Source organism: Pleurodeles waltl, chromosome 12 (assembly GCF_031143425.1).
Source record: "Pleurodeles waltl isolate 20211129_DDA chromosome 12, aPleWal1.hap1.20221129, whole genome shotgun sequence".
Lineage (NCBI taxonomy): Eukaryota > Metazoa > Chordata > Amphibia > Caudata > Salamandridae > Pleurodeles > Pleurodeles waltl.
Genome location: NC_090451.1, coordinates 344,559,412 through 344,581,712, shown reverse-complemented (window position 1 = coordinate 344,581,712; position 22,301 = coordinate 344,559,412).

Genomic DNA, 22,301 nt, shown 5'->3' with positions numbered 1-22,301 from the left:
ACATGGAGGCCACGCATTGTATTTAACGCGCTCTAGCCGCAGAGACAAAGGACACATTTGTTTTTACTAAAAAGTTTACACTTAATATACATTTAGAACCGATGTTCACAGTCTAAAAAATATCTAAACTAAACATATTGTAAAACAAACGATACTGTAAATTACTTTAAGAACATTAATTCGTACTAAAAGCAAACATGATGCAAATTATACTAGTGCATCAATGCAGTTTTGAGTAGAAACGAGCACTGTCAAATAAGCTACCATCTTATGTTTCTCCTGACATGCATTAACTTGATGTATGCATAGTAGCTATAATTTCATTCACCTTGTCACATGCTTCCAGAAGCGATTCTTAATTGGCTAAGAATAGCACAAATGTGTAATTTGCGGTTAATGCGATGCTGCCTAACCATAGGCAATATGTAATTTTTTAATGCTACAGCTGTATTCCCTCACTTCGGGGTTGTGACTCGTGTCAGCGGGAAACCCTCATTATGCAATTGTATCGCTATTAAAGGCTAATAATTTAACGGCAGGGTATCCTCAGCTTAGTTCCAGCATTTGCCTAGTAAATGGCACACAGTTTTCACTTAATTATGGCGCAATTTTCAATATCGTTGTTAAGTGCACAAAGAGCATAGCTTTTCCTTCCTCTATTGTGTCCCACTCAGCTCTCATGAATGCAGCAATCCACAAATCTGCCTGGGTGATACTGCTCCCTCCTCATGTTCTTCCAGCAATTCCTAGGTCTCCTAAGATGGAACTGAGAGACTTCCATGTGTTGGCCCCATTTGAAGCATGAATATATCCCTACATACTCACACAGCTAAATGTGTGCAGGCTCCCATTACAGCACCACTTCAAACGCACACATACATCTCAGCCCACAGATGCAACTGCACGCAAGTGGGTTCCTATGAACTGCACCAAGTCACAGGCACACATATCATAGCACAAACATGCAATCACCATTGCTGACTGGCACGCCATAGAACCCAATGCTGGCAAGAGTAAGTTAAGCACACAGCAGCAGAATTGTATTTGAGTGGGCCAGGAGGCACCACTCCAATGATAAAGGTAAAAAGGCTTGTTCATTCTACTGATCAGTAATACTGAAAACAAAGTATGCTACAACCACCACACTCGTGCTACTTAACTCCAGATGGAGTCTGTAGCCAGCCTGTGTCCACCTGAAGATAGAGCTGTGGTTCTCTTCCAGGTCTTAGCAAGACCCCAAACGGTGAGACAGGCTAGGTCATGGCACACATGCATAAAAATTGTTGCCAAGGTTTCAGATATTACCACAGTAGGTGCACTTAGGGCAGGCGTACATGTCCATTACCATGCAAGATACTTTTCCGTTCTATTACGTCTTTGCACTTGGATTGCTGAGTTAACCTAACTGAGCTGGAGTGTGGGTGGCAGGGTCAAACAAAAAATGTCTCTTAGGGAGATACTTTCTGTAATATTTTTTGCCTGAGACAGTCTCCAGCAAGCAAAAAAATGCTGAAATTTCATGAATGTCATCTGATGTGAAATTCGGGAATTTCATTAATTTCACTGACCTAATTTAAAATTTCCATCAGCCTAATTATATTTTAAAAATAATGTACATAGACACATTCTTCAGGTTTTTTCAGGATAAACATGACAAGCCTATAACACATGCCCTATAGATATTTTCAAGACTGGCCCCTCCATTAGAGCAGAGGAGCGTCACCCCGCTGGGAAAATGGCTCCAGGCACAGCCCAGAGATGATAAATAAAATGCTGATAAAGTTAATTTGTCATCATTTTATTTTTCATCCTCCATCCTGAACCGAGTGTCAGGATGGGACAGGGCTACCTAAGTGGCAGCAGCTGGGAAGAGGGTGGGCTGCCTGTGCACTTGTTTAAAGTGCATATGTCCTTTTGTCTGACCATCTTGCGACAGCCAGCCAGCCAGGTTAAACTTCTCTAACCCAGATGTCTTAAGACAGTTGGGTTAGAGAAAGTCCAAGTCTCTAGTGCCCTTGGGCGTGCTGAGAGAGGCCGCTCCTCCAATCCTGGCACTGCTTTCATGCTGGTTACCGTCATGAGGGCAGCACCAGGAATGGTTAAGGTAGGTAGATGGGGCCAGAGGTGGAGGCTGGAGCAAAGAAGGAAACGGGAGGGTGGAGGATGTGTTTGTCACCAACTTCAAACAAGGTAAGGTTTTTTTTTTGTTTCATTTATTGAATGCTCCTTCTCCTTTCATGTAGCACGTGCACTCATGCACCCACCCCACCTATTTGTGCACCCCACCACTCTTGGTGGTTGCAAAACCCCTGGATATTTTCACACTTACACATGCCCCAATAAACCTGACTTACATTCAAGTTTGGGATAATAGGAATTTCATACATCAATAATTAATTGCACATTTTTATCAAGCATGCAGGCCAAATACATTGCAGGATCTCTCAGTAAGTGTACTGTCATCTTCACAGATCTTTTATCTGCATGATAAAATGTTTTTATCCAGTACTAAGACAACGTTTTGGAAATATTTTCTCATTTTTTGACGACCTGCACCATTTATAATTTAAGGGCATCCAATGTGAACCTCAATGGCCCATACATCCCTCACAATTTCAGCTGCTGACCTACTGGACTTATTTTCCATTTAGCTCCTGCCCTAGAGCCATGTTATCCTAATTACAAATCAAATCTAGTTTATTTCCACCAAAGGTGTAAAAAATTAAGCATCTTACAAATAAATATTGAATTCATAAAATGGAAGGCATATTATTGCAATGAATGCCAATTAATTCAAATAATGTCAATAGAAATTCCATTAAATTCACCAGATTATAGCTAAAATGTTGTCTGAGGACATACTATGAATAATAATTAGGCAATGAGACACAAAAACAAGAAATGTTACCAGCATCCTAAAAAAAATGTGCTAATTTATTGGGAATGTTCATAAACCAACTCAAAAAATGACAACAGAATTATAAACTGGCCCTTCCTCTTGCCGTACAAATCTTATTTTTTGCAATCGTGTAGCAATACCAGAAAATCAGAAAGCAGCAAAGATAGCTAAGACCTACATGGCAAACGTTGTTTCCACAACACTAGTGATTTTCACATTTGCATTGTAGCCACTGGAAGAATGAAGACTGAAAAGCAAATGCGTTGAGATGATAAGGTTAAAAGCTTTATAAAAACTGAAATATGCTTCTACATACCTTTTTTCTTCAAGAATATTAATATGAACTTTCAATGGGAGCAATATCAAATCTACAGAAGAATTGAAAGTACGCAGTGGATTATTTGGAAAGTAAATCACAGGGACACAGTCGGACAAGTTTCTCAGGGTCACTGGTTCTAGAAAAGTTCATCCATTCTAGCCCAATCCAGATACAGTCCGATATCGAGGGGACTTTGTATTAAGAGAGTATTCAGCTACAACCAGTGGCTTCAACGACTCTGAATTTGAAATCAGAAGCTGTACAATACCAAAATTGTGCATGTTTACTGCCTCTGAGCTAATTGATATCTACTCAGGAGATTCATATCTAGTACCTGCGACAAGCCTCATTGCAGTTTCATCCTATATAACACTATGGGGGTCATTCCGACCCTGGCCGTCCATGACCGCCATGGCGGAGGGCGGCGGAAGCACCGCCAACAGGCTGGCGGTGCTTCTTGGGCTATTCTGACCGCGGCGGTAAAGCCGCGGTCAGAAAAGGGGAACCGGCGGTTTCCCGCCGGTTTTCCCCTCACCCAGGGAATCTGCCATGGCGGCGCTGCTTGCAGCACCGCCATGGGGATTCCGACCCCCTTCCTGCCAGCCTGTTTCTGGCGGTGTCCACCGCCAGAACCAGGATGGCGTGAACGGGTGCCGTTGGGCCCCTGGGGGCCCCTGCACCGCCCATGCCGCGGCCATTGGCATGGGCAGTGCAGGGGCCCCCTAACAGGGCCCCACAAAGATTTTCACTGTCTGCTTTGCAGACAGTGAAAATCACGACGGGTGCCACTGCACCCGTCGCACCCCTGCAACTCCGCCGGCTCCATTCGGAGCCGGCTTCCTCGTTGCAGGGGCATTCCCGCTGGGCCGGCGGACGGCCTTTTGGCGGTCGCCCGCCGGCCCAGCGGGAAAGTTGGAATGACCGCCTCGGTCTTTTGACCGCGGTGCGGTCATTCGGCGGTAACCGCATGGCAGGCGGCGACCGCCTATATATCATTCCCATAATAGTTACACATGAACATCCCAGAGTTCTAGTAAACAACTACATTGTTCTCACAGTACTACACCATCTCACAGACTTTGCCTGCACAGTGAGACATGCTATGAGGAAAGACAGCTTTTTAATTATTCAATTTTCTATTCAGAAGGCTAAACATCAAAAAGAGTGTTGTAAAGTCGGTCAATGGTACGGGCAGGAAGGTACCTACACATAGCAATGGGCCACAATCCCCTCTAGATCCTGTCAAGGTCTCAATAGATCAATCCTTGCTCAACCTTCGGTAGCTTGGCCCACGAGCAGTTAGGCTTACCTTAGGAGACAAGTGTGTAGAATATTTAATATAAAAAAAGCAGTAACTAAGGAAACACAGCATACAATAAAAATACATCAGCAATTTATAAAAATAGGAAATATTTGTATCTTTAAAATGACACCAAAATGACAAAAATCCAGATTAGGAGACCAGAGATATAAATTTCTAAAGATTATATTTAAAAAAATGCTTTCTAGTACCTAAAAACAAAAAGTCCCAACCAGGGACATCGGCTCATGTATGACCAGGGTGCAGTGAAAAGTTGACACCTACTGCAATGGAGCCCTGCTCAGATACACTGAGCGGGAGGCCTCAGTCAAAATATAAACATTGCACTTGACGTTGTGTGGTCCTTTTCAGCAAGCAGATTTAAATGCAACATCATTGGGTTGCCTTTCTGCAAAATCCCAGTCAAATCCTGGCAATTGGGAGCTCTGGAGCTTTCAGCGCGACACACCTGAAATTCCCAAGGTAGCCGACTTAACTCACAACGTTGGGTCGGTCCACTTATGGAGCTTTTCTTTAAAGATCCTCCAAACTTCTAGATCTTCTTCCAGAAATCCATTGAGGATCCTTGAAGAGGCCACAAACCTGATCCAAGATTCCAGAAGCTCTGAGTTGATCCTTGGAAGTTTTGACTACAGTTCCCAGAATGCACCTGGTCAGAATCCTCAAAGTCCCACTGAACACTGGTCAGGTGGTCTCTTCTTGCAGTACTTGATGCAGGGGACTCTGGTCAGCTCCTTGGTATCAGTAGCTTACAGAGAGTCTACTCCTGGAGTTACATAAGCAAGGCAAAATCCTTCTCTTGCTGAAGGCCAAAGTGGGCAGCTGATGCAGTCCTTGTGAGTGCAGTCTTTCAGGTGCAGACCAGGGGTTCAACAAGGCAGTTCTACTTCTCCAGTATCTTCTTCCAGCGGGGATGTGAATTGTTGGGCAGCTCTGCCATATTTATCCTTGCTCCTGGGTTGGCAAGCAGAGGGGCGCCCCTGGCTAATGGGATGCAGGGTGCCTTCCTCTGGGTGACCATTTCCCATGAATTATGGTAAGTTTCAATCCCTGAAAGAAACATTCTTTAAAACATGGAGAAAATCTCTCCTTGGAGGTTACATCTGGCTGAGCCCTCCCAGCGGTGTGGCTAGGTTTCAGTAACACACCCCTTCCAGACCCTCTCCTTATCCCATCATTGGGGCTCCCATATTGCTAGGGAAGCAGGGAATGGGGTAGTCCATTTTCTATCCCAGGTGGCTTTCCCTTCTTTGAAAACAAGTTCAACCACTCTACCCCATCCCTACTCCGCTATCTGCTACATCAGTTCTCCTCCTACTAGATGCTTTCTTTGTTTCAGCCCAGGCCACTACAGAGCTGATTTTGGTAAATTTAAGAAAGAGATCTAAAACCCTTTCTATGTACTAGTTATAATAAATCACACCTTGGCAAGTTGTTGGATTTTTTCTTACTTTTAATTTGATACCAAACTTGTGGAAATGAGACTTTATTAATTTTAAATAAAGCATCTCAATGTATGGAACTAGCATACTACATTGGGGAAAAAAAGAGTTGGCTGTTTTTCCCTCACCAGGGCTTATAAAACATCTTTTATGAAGTTCCTCCATATATGTACACTGCAACCAACCCTTGGGGCACTTAGTGTAGCCCTTGGGGGTGACACATATATGTAAAACTAAGGTAGCTTGTGACCTTGGAAGTACTTGTAATTCCAAACTTGAATTAGGGGTAAACTTTAATTTAAAAGCAGTCTACAAAGCAGGCCTGCTTTTACAATGACACCAGAGTCCATGACAGGTGCCCCAACTACACTGGGGTTCTTAAACCTTCATGCTCTACCATATACTAGAGACTTAAAGGAAGATTGTCAGAGCCAATTATAAGTTTGCATATACTATTTTACACAGAGCAGTGGTCCTGGGACTGGTTAGCAGTGCCCAGGGCACAGTCAGAGTCAGCAACCAACAGTATCAGTCAAACAATTTGGGGGTGATCAGGGCCAAAAGGGTGACTTTTTCACAATGAGGATGTCTCTCTTCTCTGTTGATTCAAGTTCCTGGAATAAATGAGAATTGGTTTGTATGACATATTTAAATTGTTCAGAGAGTGTGAACATTTTGTAATCCGTGACAGTTTTCTTTGTGTATTTTTGTGTCTGATTTAAAGTGTTACTTATTTTAAATTATATTTAAATAACTTTGATTGCAGTCCTTTATAAATTACACAGAACAAATGTTTTTTAAATGTAATTGTTTCTCTATGTATAAACAGAAATGTTGTAGCCAGTGCACATTTGTACAGCTAGATGCAACTGCTGATAACAGAAAGTAGGGAAAAGAAAAAAGAAAAAATTAAGAGCCTAATTTAAAGTATGGCAGTTTTCATTATTTCCATCAGGTAGGTAGAGGCCATTACTTTCAACACAATGAAGGACAGAATAGTGCTAGCCGTATAGATCACCACCAGCACAGCATTGAATTTTGGGTCTTCAGAGGAATCCCCCTTACAGTATTTCCTCTGGAGGCATTGAAAGTTTAGTGAGTGTCTGCTCCATCTTACAGGCATCCATGCACCAAATAATTTTGTTTTTCAAAAACACACTCCTAAAGCTGGTGTTTATGTTTGAAAAACAAAACAAGTGATAACCCACACACCATAATAATTGCCACAACTTGGGAGCAATCTTATTGGGGTTACAGACAGAAAAAATAAGGCATCAGCCATCGGATTTAAATAGAGTGGGCAAGCTGATGTTGTTACTCCAATGGCTTGCTCTGTTTGGACAGCAACTGTTACCTTTCACTGCCAGTGAAAAATGGATGGTCTGCCAGACCCACAATAGAGTGGGCTGGCTGAGGGTTTGGGCAGTTTGGGTGATCTATCACACTTGTGATGGACTACCCTGTCCAGCAAGCTCTGAATCAGGATCCAAATGTTCAAACAGCAGGTCTTACTCACCATTGGAGCATTAATCTATTCAATTTAACATGCTTCAAGCATCCCTAAAAAACTTCTCTAAAATTTAAATTAAAAAAAGGAAATGTTACTATTTTTGAAATGGCAAAGAGATAGATAGTCTGCATAAACAGATTTGAAAGTATTTGCTGGAGTGATTTAGGGATCTCTTTTATAAACTATCATAGCCTCATGCCATGCATAACAAAAATGTATTTTCTTCCTTACAATTTTTAAACCTCTTAGATTCATATATGTATTGAGACCTCAATCATTATTTCCTTTAGCTTGCTCCATAGGGAAGGTTTTGGAGTCAACAGGTCCTATTTAAGCAAAATGGTGATCTGGAGTGCCTCTGTTTTGTCTTGCATTTAGAATATTAGCACTCTAGTTTTTATTCGAATTCTGTATTGAAGCTACAGTAGAAAACCCATGAGCACTGCTGTTGGTGTAGGAAGCATGTTTCACTCAACATGTTAGACTTTTTTCTGACATTGTGAGGAAGATATTTGAGATGTTCCAGAGCTCCTACTAAGATTTCCATGAGAAATTTGTGAGATAGAACCATTTTCTTTCAAAACATTGTTCATGAAATCTCAGCAGAGGATCAGCATTTTTCACAGTTTCAAATCAGCTGAGAATTTGCCACGTTTATTTTGCCACCAAGAAATGATTTATAGTGTGACTATAATTTGATATCACCCTTTAAATGTGTACCGTCATAACGGTTCCTGCCAGTGCTTTAGTAATGATTACCATGTTGGATGTCATTTCTAAATTAGGCTTGGGGCAGATTGTCAAGGTGACAGAGTAGTTTACTTTGTCTCACTGGCAGAGAAAAAAAGACTGTGGCCTATATATAAATCTGGCCCTAAATCTTTTTAATGGGACACAAATCCTCCAGCACGGGAAGCCTGAACCTAACCTGATAGAATTACTTTGAAATCAGACACGTTTGCAGCAGCCTTCCCCTGATGCGGTGAAAGTCCAAAAATCTTTTCCAAACATTTCAGACTTTCAGGAGCATCTCCTCTTTGGCATTTGTAAGGCTCCCGTGACCTCAGGGGCAGCACTCACAGGCCAGGATTCACTCCAGCAGAGGTTAAGGGGAGGGTACAATCCACGTCCAGTTGCTAGTGGTAAGCAGTGGTAGCAGGAGGTCAGCAACCTAACCCGTTTTCTCCTCGCCTTAGCCCTGGATACACATGGAAGCAGGTCCAGCTCTTCAGTCCTCAACATATGTGTCAAATAGAAAGCTCAGTCCTCCGCAGCTCTTTTACAGGTCCAGAGAGTTTTGTGATGAGGTACGGGTGAGGTGCCACTTTTGTAACATTCTCTAGCCAGTGGCTGGGGGTGACTCCTGATCACTCCTTCACGTTCCCAAGGTGAAACCTTCACACTTTTGCTGCACATCCTTTTTATCTTAGTGCAAACTGTCCTTCAATTTCAACATGGAAGACTCTTCCTGCACCTGAACAGACCGTGTATGCCAGCCTAGTATATCTTCAGCTATACTAACCTGGATTTTGGACCAGCTCCCACTACCCTGTTGCCATGCTGGTAACAAATGGTTAAAGAACAAAATGCTTCGCCGCCTGAGCTTCACCTATATACGAAACTCCGCATGTACAAGCCGAATTCTGGTCTCTTTCAAGTTAATGAAGATTTTTTTACCTTTGTCTGCTCTCTTTCTGTACTGAGGAGAGAGTCACACTCCCCGAGGAACAGTTTTCACACATCATTAAGGAGAAGCATTGTCAGGACCTAGCTTCTGTCTAATGCTAATAAGCCACCGGAGGTTCAGGAAGATAAAGCATAACATTCTAAAAGTAACTTTTCCTCAGTGTTTACTAAAAGTCAAACTTCATCCATTAAATGTACTATTAATACATATCAAAAACAGTGGTTTAATAACCTTTGTAGCTCATACCAATCCAGAATAAGCAGACTAATTATTTTATGTGAATCTTTAATGTTTCGTATAACACAGCTACAGACCTAACAATGAAAATAGTTTTAGAGGCTGTAGGTACATGGCAAAATTAAGGCCCTCATTACAACCCTGGCGGTTGGTGATAAAGCGGTGGTAATACCGCCATCAGGCCGGTTATAAAAAAATGGAATTACGACCATGGCGAAAACCGCCAACACAGACAGTCACTTTAACACACCGACTGCCCCGGCGGTAGAAACAAACACCGCAGCGGTAACCGCCAACAGACCGGCGGAAGACAATGTACCGCCCACACTATTACAAGGCACCAGTCTGCCATCTTTTCCGGGGTGGTACCAATGACATCAAAAGCATGGCTGAAACAGGAATTGGAAGGGAAACCACTCACCTCTCAACACCCAACGAGGAACCAGGACGTCATGGAGCCCGAGTTACAGGTGTTGCCAATGTTGGTTTACCTCCTCTTCTACCACGAACATCAAAGAAGGCAGTGACGACCATGGTGAGTACTGCACCTAGCACACAGGGGAGGGTAGAAGAAAAAGAGAGTGACACACACACGCAACACCACCACCCCCACCCCCAACAACACACACATAAACACATGCACCAACATGACATTTACTCCCCGTAACCCCCTGGAAGAACGCAAGGACCAAATGAAATGACTGTAACAAGTGTAATCATCGAAAATCCAGATAGGCCAACATAACTTTAAAAGATCAGTATATACAAATATTTACAGCCAGTACACAAGTCCGTATACTGTTCCATTCAATGTCCGTGGACCAGTGGTCCCAAAAAGCATGGGCGAAGCCCTCACATGACACCTGCCTCAAAACGGAGAGAACACTGCTGGGGCATCAGGTCAGAAAGAAAACAGGTACCTCAGGGGGAAGGGGAGGGGGCACCTCAGCAGGATGATGGGACGACGCCACTGCTCCACAAGTGGGCTCCATGCCCACTGCTTGGTCCTGGGGAGTGCAAAGCCACGGTCCCGCAAGTCTCTCAAGTGGGAAGTTTGCCCACTGCTTGGTCATGGGAAGTGCAAGGCCACAGTCTTTCAAATGGGTGGTTTGCCCACTGCTTGGTCCTGGGGAGTGCAAGGTTACAGTATCTCAAGTGGGTGGTTTGCCCACCGCTTGGTCCTGGGGAGTGCAAGGCCACAGTCTCTCAAGTGGGTGGTTTGCCCACTTCTTGGTCCTGGGGAGTGCAAAGCCACAGTCTCTCAAGTGGGTGGTTTTCCCACTGCTTGGTCCTGGGGAGTGGAGAGCTACAGTCTCTCAAGTGGGTGGTTTGCCCACTGCTTGGTGCTTGGAAGTGCACAGCCACAGCCTCTGGAGTGGATGCAGTTCTCCACTGGTTCTGGAGGGGGCTTGGTGCCCAGAGTGCTTCATCCTGCAAAAGACTGGGGTAGTGGATGCAGTTCTCGACTGGTTCTGGAGGGGGCTTGGTGACCGAGATGCTGCCGGTGGTGCAGGTGTCAGCACCTGTGGAAGGAGACACCAGGATGTCTCCTGCAGTCTCAGATGGCTGCCCACTGGGGATGGTGCTGGGGACTTTAGCAAAGGCAGCAGACGTGCAGGTGGCAGTGCACTTGGCGGTGGCCACCGCCATACAGGTTGCTGTTCTGTCTTGCAGAAGGGGTGACACCAGTCCCTCACCCGGAGGCTCCGTGCCCTGAGCTGACTTCCCTTTGGCCTTGTGTCCCTTCCCCACCTTAGAAGTCGCTGCTGGGACCTTGGCACTGTCCTCTTTTGTCTTGGGGGATGCCTTGCTGGGTGGTTGGTGTGGCTTTTCCCTACGGCATGTGGGCCCCTTCTTCACCTTGGCAGGTGGCAGAATAGGGTGATCCTTGGCCTCACTAGGTGGCACACTGGCAGCCCTGATGGGTGTTGCCTTTGTTGTCACTGGACTTGCAGGGACCACAGTGCTCGAGGATTTTGTGGCTGAGGTGCTGGGCTGGGATCTGGACATCCTGGCCCTAGGGGAAGGAAGGGGGTGGGAGGTGTAGGGAAGAGGTCAATGGTAGCTAGGAAAAGGTTTTTTGAAACACTGGGATGGGAAAATGGAGGGAGTTTGGGAGTAGAGGAAGAGGTAGTGGTTGTAGGAGGTGTACGTCTGCTGAGTTTGGGTGAAGGTGCATGTGCTGGAGGCTGTTGTGAGGTGGATAGCTGTTGATTGGGTGTGTGCCTGCATTTGTGTACTTTGGGAGAAGGCCTCACAGACACACTGGGAGAGGACACAGGGGACGTGTGCATGGTAGTGGGGGTGGTGAGTGCACGTGAGTGGTGTGTGGTGATGGGCGTGCTGGTGATGGAGGTAGTGGTGTAGTGAATCCTAGTTTGTTTTAATGGGATAGCAGGAGTTAGCTTAGCCATAGGCGTGTAAACTTGTGCCCCCGTCCCCTAGTGACTTTTAACCTACTTATCTTGCTCTGTCTTAGCCCATTTAATTATTTATTTCCTCTAAGATGGCTGCCTTGTTTATAGTTAGGCCACTTGTTATGAGTTTTATTATCAGTGTCACTGCGCCAAGGCATCAAGATCAAGCACGAAAGACAAACAAACAGTAGATGTTCACACTTAGGGATTTTCCCTCTCTATACTTTCGAGGGATTGTTGATATTAATTGCCGTCCCAAGCATGCCTGTTATCTATTGTTTTGGAATACACCTACGTCAGAGGACCTTGTAGATCTGTATAAATACATCCCACTTTAGACAGATAATCAGAGGGATTCCGACCAGAGGGCATCGCCACCATCGCTGATACCGATGCTACAGGCATCTTGACTCTGACCCAGTCTTCGTGTCCCTGCGGAGTCTGAGATAGAGACCTCATTCCAAGGTAACGAGGGTTGGGGGCTCCTCTCATGGACACAGCTTTGGCAGATTAGGTTTAGCAAACCCAGCTCTCCCTTAGGTAGGAGGTTAGGCCTATTCTCATTAGGGTATTAAGGCATATTCCATCTTATACATACATATATATATATATATATTTCTTTCATATATTGCAAAAATGGTGGGGGTCTTAATAACCATGACTCTCTTCTTCACAATACTGTTGCTTGGTATATTCATTATCCTAATCATTGCAGTTCATGCAACTTATCGCAAATTGCAGTTATGTTAAATAAAAACTATTATAACTTCACTGCATCTGTGTTATTGCCTTTGTTTGTATGAGACATAATATATCTGTGAGAAAAGGGTAATTTCCGTTTAACCACAACAACCCTGAGATACCTTACTTTGAGTCCATGCGTAAGCGACTGCCACAAATCACCTTTTACTATTGTGTTTCTGGTGAGGTGCTGCTAGTGAGCCGGTAAGGTTGGGACAACAGTTGCGACTTGTTGTAGGAAAGACTCAGTTGCCTACAAACAAAAGTACTGTTATCTTTAAACCAGCAGTCTTCCTCAGAGCAAGAGTCCAAACTATGACATGGCGCAACCAACGATGGTGTTTAGGCACTAATTTACGGATACCGTGAATATCACTGTTTCACAGACAACAGGTACCCTAAGTACCATTATACAGAGACGTCCGTGGTCTTTGGGAGACTCCTCCTCAGCTGAACAGGTAACACCTAATTAAGCTGTAGGTTGTTCGAGCTCGAACTCATAAAAAGGAAAAACTTCCCCTATTTGGTGTTCCGTTTCTCTAAACAACTATGGCTAATACCATTGACATTCCTGCGAATGCTAGACATGCACTTACACAACATTTATTAGCGCATGGCCTTACAGAAGAGGGCGGGGATGTTACTCTGATAATAGAGGCAACTGAAGCATGCCAAACAGAAATGTTTTACTGTTGGGTCACCTTTCCTGAGGCTGACCAAAGAACGCACACATTTCACACATATGAAATGTACAGGTACGAAGCATACCAGTATCATGAAATATCGCTCACATATCAAGAGCATCAGAACTGGTTTGAAGGCGCCCTACCACATGTACTACGAAGGGTGAGGCTAGGTCCCTTAAGTAATGATAGACCTACGTGGCCTATGTTTGCCACATATACACCTCACCCAGGCATACAGACTATGCCGATCGCAGATTTACGAGTATTCAATAATAAATTAGTGGCATTATATAGACGATTGGTTCAGTTCGTAATGCGAACATTGAACACTACACCAGCGCGTCCAGCACCACCAGTAGCTGGTGGATATCAATTGGCTACTGGGATTAATCCACAAACAGTGCATACTATTATGGGTAAAGTGCCCACGGAACGGGAAAAAATACCTTTCTGGATAGCCCAGAAAACGAATCAGCTGGAACCTGTGTTTCCCCATACGGGACCACAGGAAAAACATAGGCTGCTCACTATGTGCTTGCCGTTTGGGATGGTTCCCTCGGTGGATGACTGCGCCACATGGGGTCCAGTCTTCGCGGCCGTTTATACTACCACACATGGTACCCCGACACTTGCCAATTTACCGGAAGTGTTAAAACAAATACAAAATGAACATGGGGCTGCACCGGCCCTGGATCTGGGGATGAAATTGATGCGTAACTTTGATGCCGTCTCCTCAATAATACTGAGTAATATTAAAGGGGAAGCGGTGGCACTGGCAATACGCCAGCGTCTCTGGGAAACTCCAAATGTGGAACAAGAGAGACAGCTACCGAAAATAATTTCCGATACCTATACTAGTATAGGACGGGATAGTTTGGGAGCCAAACCTAAAAGATTGGAATTACCAAGTACCGCCCATAAGGAAGGTACAAAGCAGGCACAAGAGGGCTCTAAAAAGCGCTGGGACAAACAAAAAGAATTCAAAGAAAGGAGGAATAAGAGAGCTGATTCTCCACATCCGGAGTACTCCGAAAGGAGGTATAATCTCAGAAATAGGGAGCACATTAGAACTCCAGACAGATATACTGATTCACGTCCCTCTCGTTCCTTTCAGGACGCACCGGATAAACGTAGCGAAAGAGGGGGCAGTCAAGATCGACATCCGGAATACATGAAAGAAAGGAAAGACTCACCACAGTTTGCCATTAAAAAAGAAGAAAAGACTCCTCAGCAAAAGCTGCAGTTTAAAAAGAAGAAGGTGGCAGTACTGACAGTTAAAAATGCCAGTAGTATTGAGAACACTATTGAGGAACAAGAAGTGGGCTGTGACTCTGTTGGACAGCGCGGCAGAGGTCACGATATGTCGCCAGAGTCTGAAAGATCATCTGGATGCGACAGCAACTAGCGATTACATCGCAGTTGAGACAGCGGATGGCCGCGTTCTCCCACCCGATAGGGTTTATGATTTAACAATTCAGATAGAGGGAGACGTGGAACGCATTATTAGTGTAATATTTTGGGATGAACTTACTAGTGATATTCTGTTGGCCGAGAGAGACTGGCCACATGAACACGTCCGCAAGCTCCCGCATGGGGAAGATGTCATTTTGCCTTCTTTCTCCGATCTTGTTCCAGAAGCAGCCAAAAAAGGCTATGCTGCTGAATGGGCTTTAGTGCAGGCACCCGCGCTATACCGTAATCATGTAGGTTGGGACAAGGACTTTCCTTGTCATGTTATTCCCGTTAGGTCTACACCCCAACCACAGCCACAATACCCTGTTAAACATGAAGCGAATGCTCCGGTGAAAGAGATACTGTCAAAACTTGAGTACCAGGGAGTGATTGAGCCTTGTACATCGGCGATGAATAATCCACTATTCCCCGTTGCAAAGCCTGATCATTCATATAGAATAGTGGTTGATTATAGACACTTAAATAGTCATACACGCACGTATGCTATACAAAATTCACACAGCACAGCACTGATAAACAATATAGTGCGTAAGAAATATAAAACTACATTGGATATATCTAATGGATTTTTCTGCCAGAATTTAGCACATGAAAGTAGGGACCTAAGTGCATTTTCATCTGGCTCTCAGAAACGCTTTTGTTGTTTACCTCAAGGCTATAAAAATAGCCCAGGCCTGTTTTCAGCCCGTGTAACATCAATTTTGCACGAGCTCGATTCCGATGCATTGTCCTATGTGGATGATATCTATCTCACAGAGGACGCCCTCGACATTCATCTTGCGAGGGTCGATCGGATCATTTTGGGATTTTCAGACCTCGGTTATAAATTTAATTTTAAGAAAAGCAAGATAGCCTTTCTTAGTGTATTGTTCCTGGGATATGAGCTATAAAACGAGGGGAAGAGCCTGGCCCCGCACTTCCTAGAAAAATTTACTCAACTACAGCCTCCAAACACACTTAAGAAATTACAGTCATTACTGGGTTTCTTCAATTTTGGCAGAACATACATTCCAGATTATACAGAATGCATCAAACCACTTTATGACTTAATTCAGCCCAATTTTTCTAGCAGATGATGGACGATTGAACACACACACATCCTTAGGGGCATGCAATGGAACATGCTAGAAGCTAAACATTTACACACACGTGACAATAAAACAAATTTGGTCATCAGAATAATTGCTGGTGCCCTTGGATTTACTTATGTCACCTTTAATGAGGGTGACACGGTGCCGATAGCATATAAATCACACTTATACTCAAATGCTGAAAAACGTTTTGCACCTACAGATAAGATTCTGACAGCAGTTCAGATGGCCGTCATAAAGGAGAGGCCACTTGCCCAGGGGAAACGCATTATTGTTGTCACCCCGGTGCCGGCCTTAGAGGCTGTCACTAAAGCGAGCGTTCCGAACGCTAAGGCATTACATCCACGCTGGATTCAATGGGCAACGTCTCTGACCGCCACTGATGTTGATTATGTATTTGACCCCAGACTTCAGACACAAGAATTTCTCCAGTATGAACAGGAGTACCCCGCTCCTCTAAATCTCTTGCCACTAGACAGTTATAATACTATCATTTATACTGACTGATCGGCACAACCGGCTGTAGGTACTAAACATCAATACTCCACATCCGGAGTACTCCGAAAGGAGGTATAATCTCAGAAATAGGGAGCACATTAGAACTCCAGACAGATATACTGATTCACGTCCCTCTCGTTCCTTTCAGGACGCACCGGATAAACGTAGCGAAAGAGGGGGCAGTCAAGATCGACATCCGGAATACATGAAAGAAAGGAAAGACTCACCACAGTCTGCCCTTAAAAAAGAAGAAAAGACTCCTCAGCAAAAGCCGCAGTTTAAAAAGAAGAAGGTGGCAGCACTGACAGTTAAAAATGCCAGTAGTATTGAGAACACTATTGAGGAACAAGAAGTGGGCTGTGACTCTGTTGGACAGCGCGGCAGAGGTCACGATATGTCGCCAGAGTCTGAAAGATCATCTGGATGCGACAGCAACTAGCGATTACATCGCAGTTGAGACAGCGGATGGCTGCGTTCTCCCACCCGATAGGGTTTATGATTTAACAATTCAGATAGAGGGAGACGTGGAACGCATTATTAGTGTAATATTTTGGGATGAACTTACTAGTGATATTCTGTTGGCCGAGAGAGACTGGCCACATGAACACGTCCGCAAGCTCCCGCATGGGGAAGATGTCATTTTGCCTTCTTTCTCCGATCTTGTTCCAGAAGCAGCCAAAAAAGGCTATGCTGCTGAATGGGCTTTAGCGCAGGCACCTGCGCTATACCGTAATCATGTAGGTTGGGACAAGGACTTTCCTTGTCATGTTATTCCCGTTAGGTCTACACCCCAACCACAGCCACAATACCCTGTTAAACATGAAGCGAATGCTCCGGTGAAAGAGATACTGTCAAAACTTGAGTACCAGGGAGTGATGGAGCCTTGTACATCGGCGATGAATAATCCACTATTCCCCGTTGCAAAGCCTGATCATTCATATAGAATAGTGGTTGATTATAGACACTTAAATAGTCATACACGCACGTATGCTATACAAAATTCACACAGCACAGCACTGATAAACAATATAGTGCGTAAGAAATATAAAACTACATTGGATATATCTAATGGATTTTTCTGCCAGAATTTAGCACATGAAAGTAGGGACCTAAGTGCATTTTCATTTGGCTCTCAGAAACGCTTTTGTTGTTTACCTCAAGGCTATAAAAATAGCCCAGGCCTGTTTTCAGCCCGTGTAACATCAATTTTGCACGAGCTCGATTCCGATGCATTGTCCTATGTGGATGATATCTATCTCACAGAGGACGCCCTCGACATTCATCTTGCGAGGGTCGATCGGATCATTTTGGGATTTTCAGACCTCGGTTATAAATTAAATTTTAAGAAAAGCAAGATAGCCTTTCTTAGTGTATTGTTCCTGGGATATGAGCTATAAAACGAGGGGAAGAGCCTGGCCCGCACTTCCTAGAAAAATTTACTCAACTACAGCCTCCAAACACACTTAAGAAATTACAGTCATTACTGGGTTTCTTCAATTTTGGCAGAACATACATTCCAGATTATACAGAATGCATCAAACCACTTTATGACTTAATTCAGCCCAATTTTTCTAGCAGATGATGGACGATTGAACACACACACATCCTTAGGGGCATGCAATGGAACATGCTAGAAGCTAAACATTTACACACACGTGACAATAAAACAAATTTGGTCATCAGAATAATTGCTGGTGCCCTTGGATTTACTTATGTCACCTTTAATGAGGGTGACACGGTGCCGATAGCATATAAATCACACTTATACTCAAATGCTGAAAAACGTTTTGCACCTACAGATAAGATTCTGACAGCAGTTCAGATGGCCGTCATAAAGGAGAGGCCACTTGCCCAGGGGAAACGCATTATTGTTGTCACCCCGGTGCCGGCCTTAGAGGCTGTCACTAAAGCGAGCGTTCCAAACGCTAAGGCATTACATCCACGCTGGATTCAATGGGCAACGTCTCTGACCGCCACTGATGTTGATTATGTATTTGACCCCAGACACAAGAATTTCTCCAGTATGAACAGGAGTACCCCGCTCCTCTAAATCTCTTGCCACTAGACAGTTATAATACTATCATTTATACTGAATGATCGGCACAACCGGCTGTAGGTACTAAACATCAATACTCGGCAGCTTGTGCAGCCGTGTGCGGGGTACTGGAAGACGGAGTTTTCCATCCTCACAATACCTACACGCATACCTTAGGGGACTGCACAGCCCAGTTGGCCGAGCTTAAGGCTCTTCTTCTAGCGCTCGAACATACTGAGGCAGGAAGCCAGACTTTGATAGTCTGTGATTCATATTACTGCGTCCAGTCATACAATGAATATCTCAATCATTGGAAACTGAACGGGTTTAGGGATTCTAAAGGGAACACCATTAAACACAAAACGTTGTGGGGAAGGGTGGCTGATCTTAAGGATAAGCTACCATGTGTCCATGTAGTTTATACATTAGGACACCAACGTGTAGGAATACACATTGCCGGCAATACATTGGCTGATGAAGCGGCCAAAGCTTCAGTAGCTACGGCTTCTGTGGCTACAGTGACTCGTTCTCGGACGAGATTGGATAATGAAATACTGATTGCCGTTAAAGCTTCGGCTGCAGGCAAGACCCTTCCGAAAGGATACCCTACAAACTATACTTACCATATCAGTGCACAGAATGTTGCTTATGCAACAATTCCTGGGGTTGGAGATCGAGTGATCCCTAATGAAGACCAGAGATTAGAGCTGATTACAGCCGCACATGCGGGTGTCGCTTCTGCACATGCTGGTATACAGGCCACGATAACAATTTTACAGCAACGATACTGGTGGCCTGGTCTATGCAGACGGGCTAAGCAGTATGTCGTTTGCTGTGACATTTGCCAGCAAATTAAGGGCTCTAATATCAGACGCCCTCCGCAGACATCCCTCTTAGTGTCAGACAAGCCACTTCAGTGTGTGTACCTAGACCATTGTGGTCGCTTGCAACCTGATGGTGCATATAAATACATTCTGGTGGCTGTGGATTCCTGTTCTAGATTCCTGTGGGTATGGCCACAGCGGTCGGCTGACGCCCGGACTGTTATAAAAGATTTGCTGATCTTTATCAGTACATATGCGGTTGCAGCATTCCATTCGGACCAGGGCCCTGCATTTGCCTCTAAGGCATTTCGGGATACCATGGGGTCGATGGGTGTTGAACTCCATTACTCCTCACCATACCATCCCGAGGGAAATTCGGTCGTGGAGAGGCGGAATCGTGATCTAAAGCAGTCCTTAACAGCTCGAGTATTAGGTTCAGGCCGCAGTTGGTTGCATCACCTATATGGGGTCCAGAGAGCACTGAATAATCTGCCAAGAATCCTTGGGGGGAAAGTCTCTATATGAGGTTCTCTTTGGGATACCTATGTATGTCCCCGATGTTGATGCCCCTGGTATGGTGGCAGCAGAAACACCATTTGACATAAAAGAACGTCTCACTGTTTTACAGGAGCTTCAACAATTTTGTGATGATAAATCATCTGCAAGTGCTGCCACCTTAGGAATAAGGGAATTGGGGAAAACTTCGACTGGCTGGATTCCTAACGTTGGGGATCTGGTTTGGGAGAAGATCGCTGTGAAAAAGGAGTTTGGTCATTCATACAGAGCACCTGTACCGGTCTTGGGAATAAAAGGCACCAGGACTGTCATCCTACTATCCATTGTCTGGTTCTAAATCGAATAGATTCATCTCCATTGATGACATCAAATTACACCATGTGGCTGATTCTTCACAGTAGACCAGGAGGTCCCTTGAGTTGTTCCCGATCCCCTCTCACTACCCAACAGGACATCCATCTACATAGTAGGATGAACATCACTGCTACTGACCATGCAGCCATGTCAACTGCTGTTCCAGACACTTCCTCGACCATGGGGAGGGCGGAAAATGAACTTTTGTTGGTTCCAGTCACATCTTCGGTGACCATCCCGCTTCAAGATTTCGCTGTATTTTACACGAACACTTCCACGACTAATGGTGTTGTCTATCAGGAACCTCCACGAGCGGTGGATCAGAATTCAGCGGGTCCTGTGTTTGCAGAGACTTCCTCTGGCTATTTCATTGACATTGATGATTTTTCTTCGGATTCATCCTCAACTGTGTCTGACAAACTTACAAAAAGTAGTAAGCTGTATCGATGGCTTACAAAGAACTATTTGATCTACCCATGAAACTATTTATGGTTGTGTTTGACATTTATTGCATTATTTTTATGGATTGGTTTTGTGACTGTTTTCTTTTTACTGATTAATGGTCACTATATTCCTGATCGTTCCTCTGTGGAGCCTGTTAATGAAATTTTAACACCACATCATTCTTCACATAAGGTCCAACGTGATTTGTCCCCTGTCAAGATTATAGCTATACCAATTACTGATGGGATTGTATGGGACAAAGTTCCATTCGATATATACGGGCCTACAGAGATAATTCAAATACCATACGTGTTCAAAATTTCAATGTATGATCTTATTACACCTAATGTTGTCTCTGATGATTGGGATGTCCAAACAGTTGATTCCATGCTAGCTGAAATGAAGGACTATTCCGCTTTTGGAAGTGATGATGTGTATGATTATACAATTAATTATGGGGAAATGTTCTGCTATAACAATTGGGGACATCACTACCTACACCGTGCAACTAGATATAGGCCTCTCTTGAATTACACACAGTGGGAACACTGTTCAACACCACAGGTGGGGAGTCCAAAGTATTGCAGCGATAAATTTACATACTTTTCCGGGCATGATACAAAAAAAGCAGAGTCGTATTATTTTAAAATACCTCCAGCACAAATTAGAAAACTTTTGCTAACAGATACGAAACTGATTTATTCAGATCCCTTTGTTTCCCGGCTCTCACTTGAGGGTTACGAATATTGGAAAAACACTATTGATTTGAAAAGTGTATGGGGAACACACGATTGGCAGATACAGGGTAAAGAGGCTTTGTTTCGGGCATGCCTGATTCCTGTGCAAATTATTTTCTTAAATGACACTATAGAGCAGACATCCTGTCTAGTGTTAGCAAAAATTAAAGACCTGAACACTCCCAGTATCCCTACTCCGACAAAATTTAGAGATTGGCAACACTTTCTTAATGTCTCAGAAGACGGGCTAGATGCAATGGTTAAGGCTGGTACCTATAATTCTTCACTTTCCCGTCCCGGCGGGTGGTTGGTATGGCCCACCGACACTGATGAGTGTCAAAAGCGTTTCTTGAACTCTTCAGGGTTTTTTTCCATTCACAGGCCTGACCCTCGCTTTCTATCAGGTCAACATACAGGTATAATTACAACATACAGTGTGGGTAAGATGTGCCAGCAATGGGTGCAGACAAACGCGTTAACAGCGGTTAAGAAACACCTGAACACTCTTTCTGACAGTATAGACTTACAGGATTTCCTGTTAGGTCCTAGAAAACAACGCTCAAAACGTTTTTTATATGCTATGTACAATGAAATTTGGAAACTTTCCCAGATTGAGGCTGCTGCACGTTTAAGGCAACTAGATAAAGAGAATTTGGAAAAAACATTAGCTGTTGTTGACAATGGCATGAACACTCTGTCCAACAGGATTTATTCACTATCAAATATAGTGTCGTCTGCTATTGATATCACTCAGACAGACTTGTCCCGGTTATATCATGGGCAAACGCAGCTATGTTCCATCATGCAGCTGGGTTGGACATTACAGACACTGAAAAGTGGCCACATTCCATGGAGGTACATTAATGGGAGTGAACTATTCACTGCTTTTCATTTTTCCAGGGAACAAGAGACAATGGCTAAAAGGGAGGTTAGTATCACCCTGCTTCAAGTAGAAAAGTTAGATAAGTTGCCCTTCACAGTAGCAGACAGTCCTTCAACTATCTGGCTCTTGCATGGCATTATTAATTTACCGATTTCAACGTTTTGTTTCTCGAGCTGCCTGAAACATC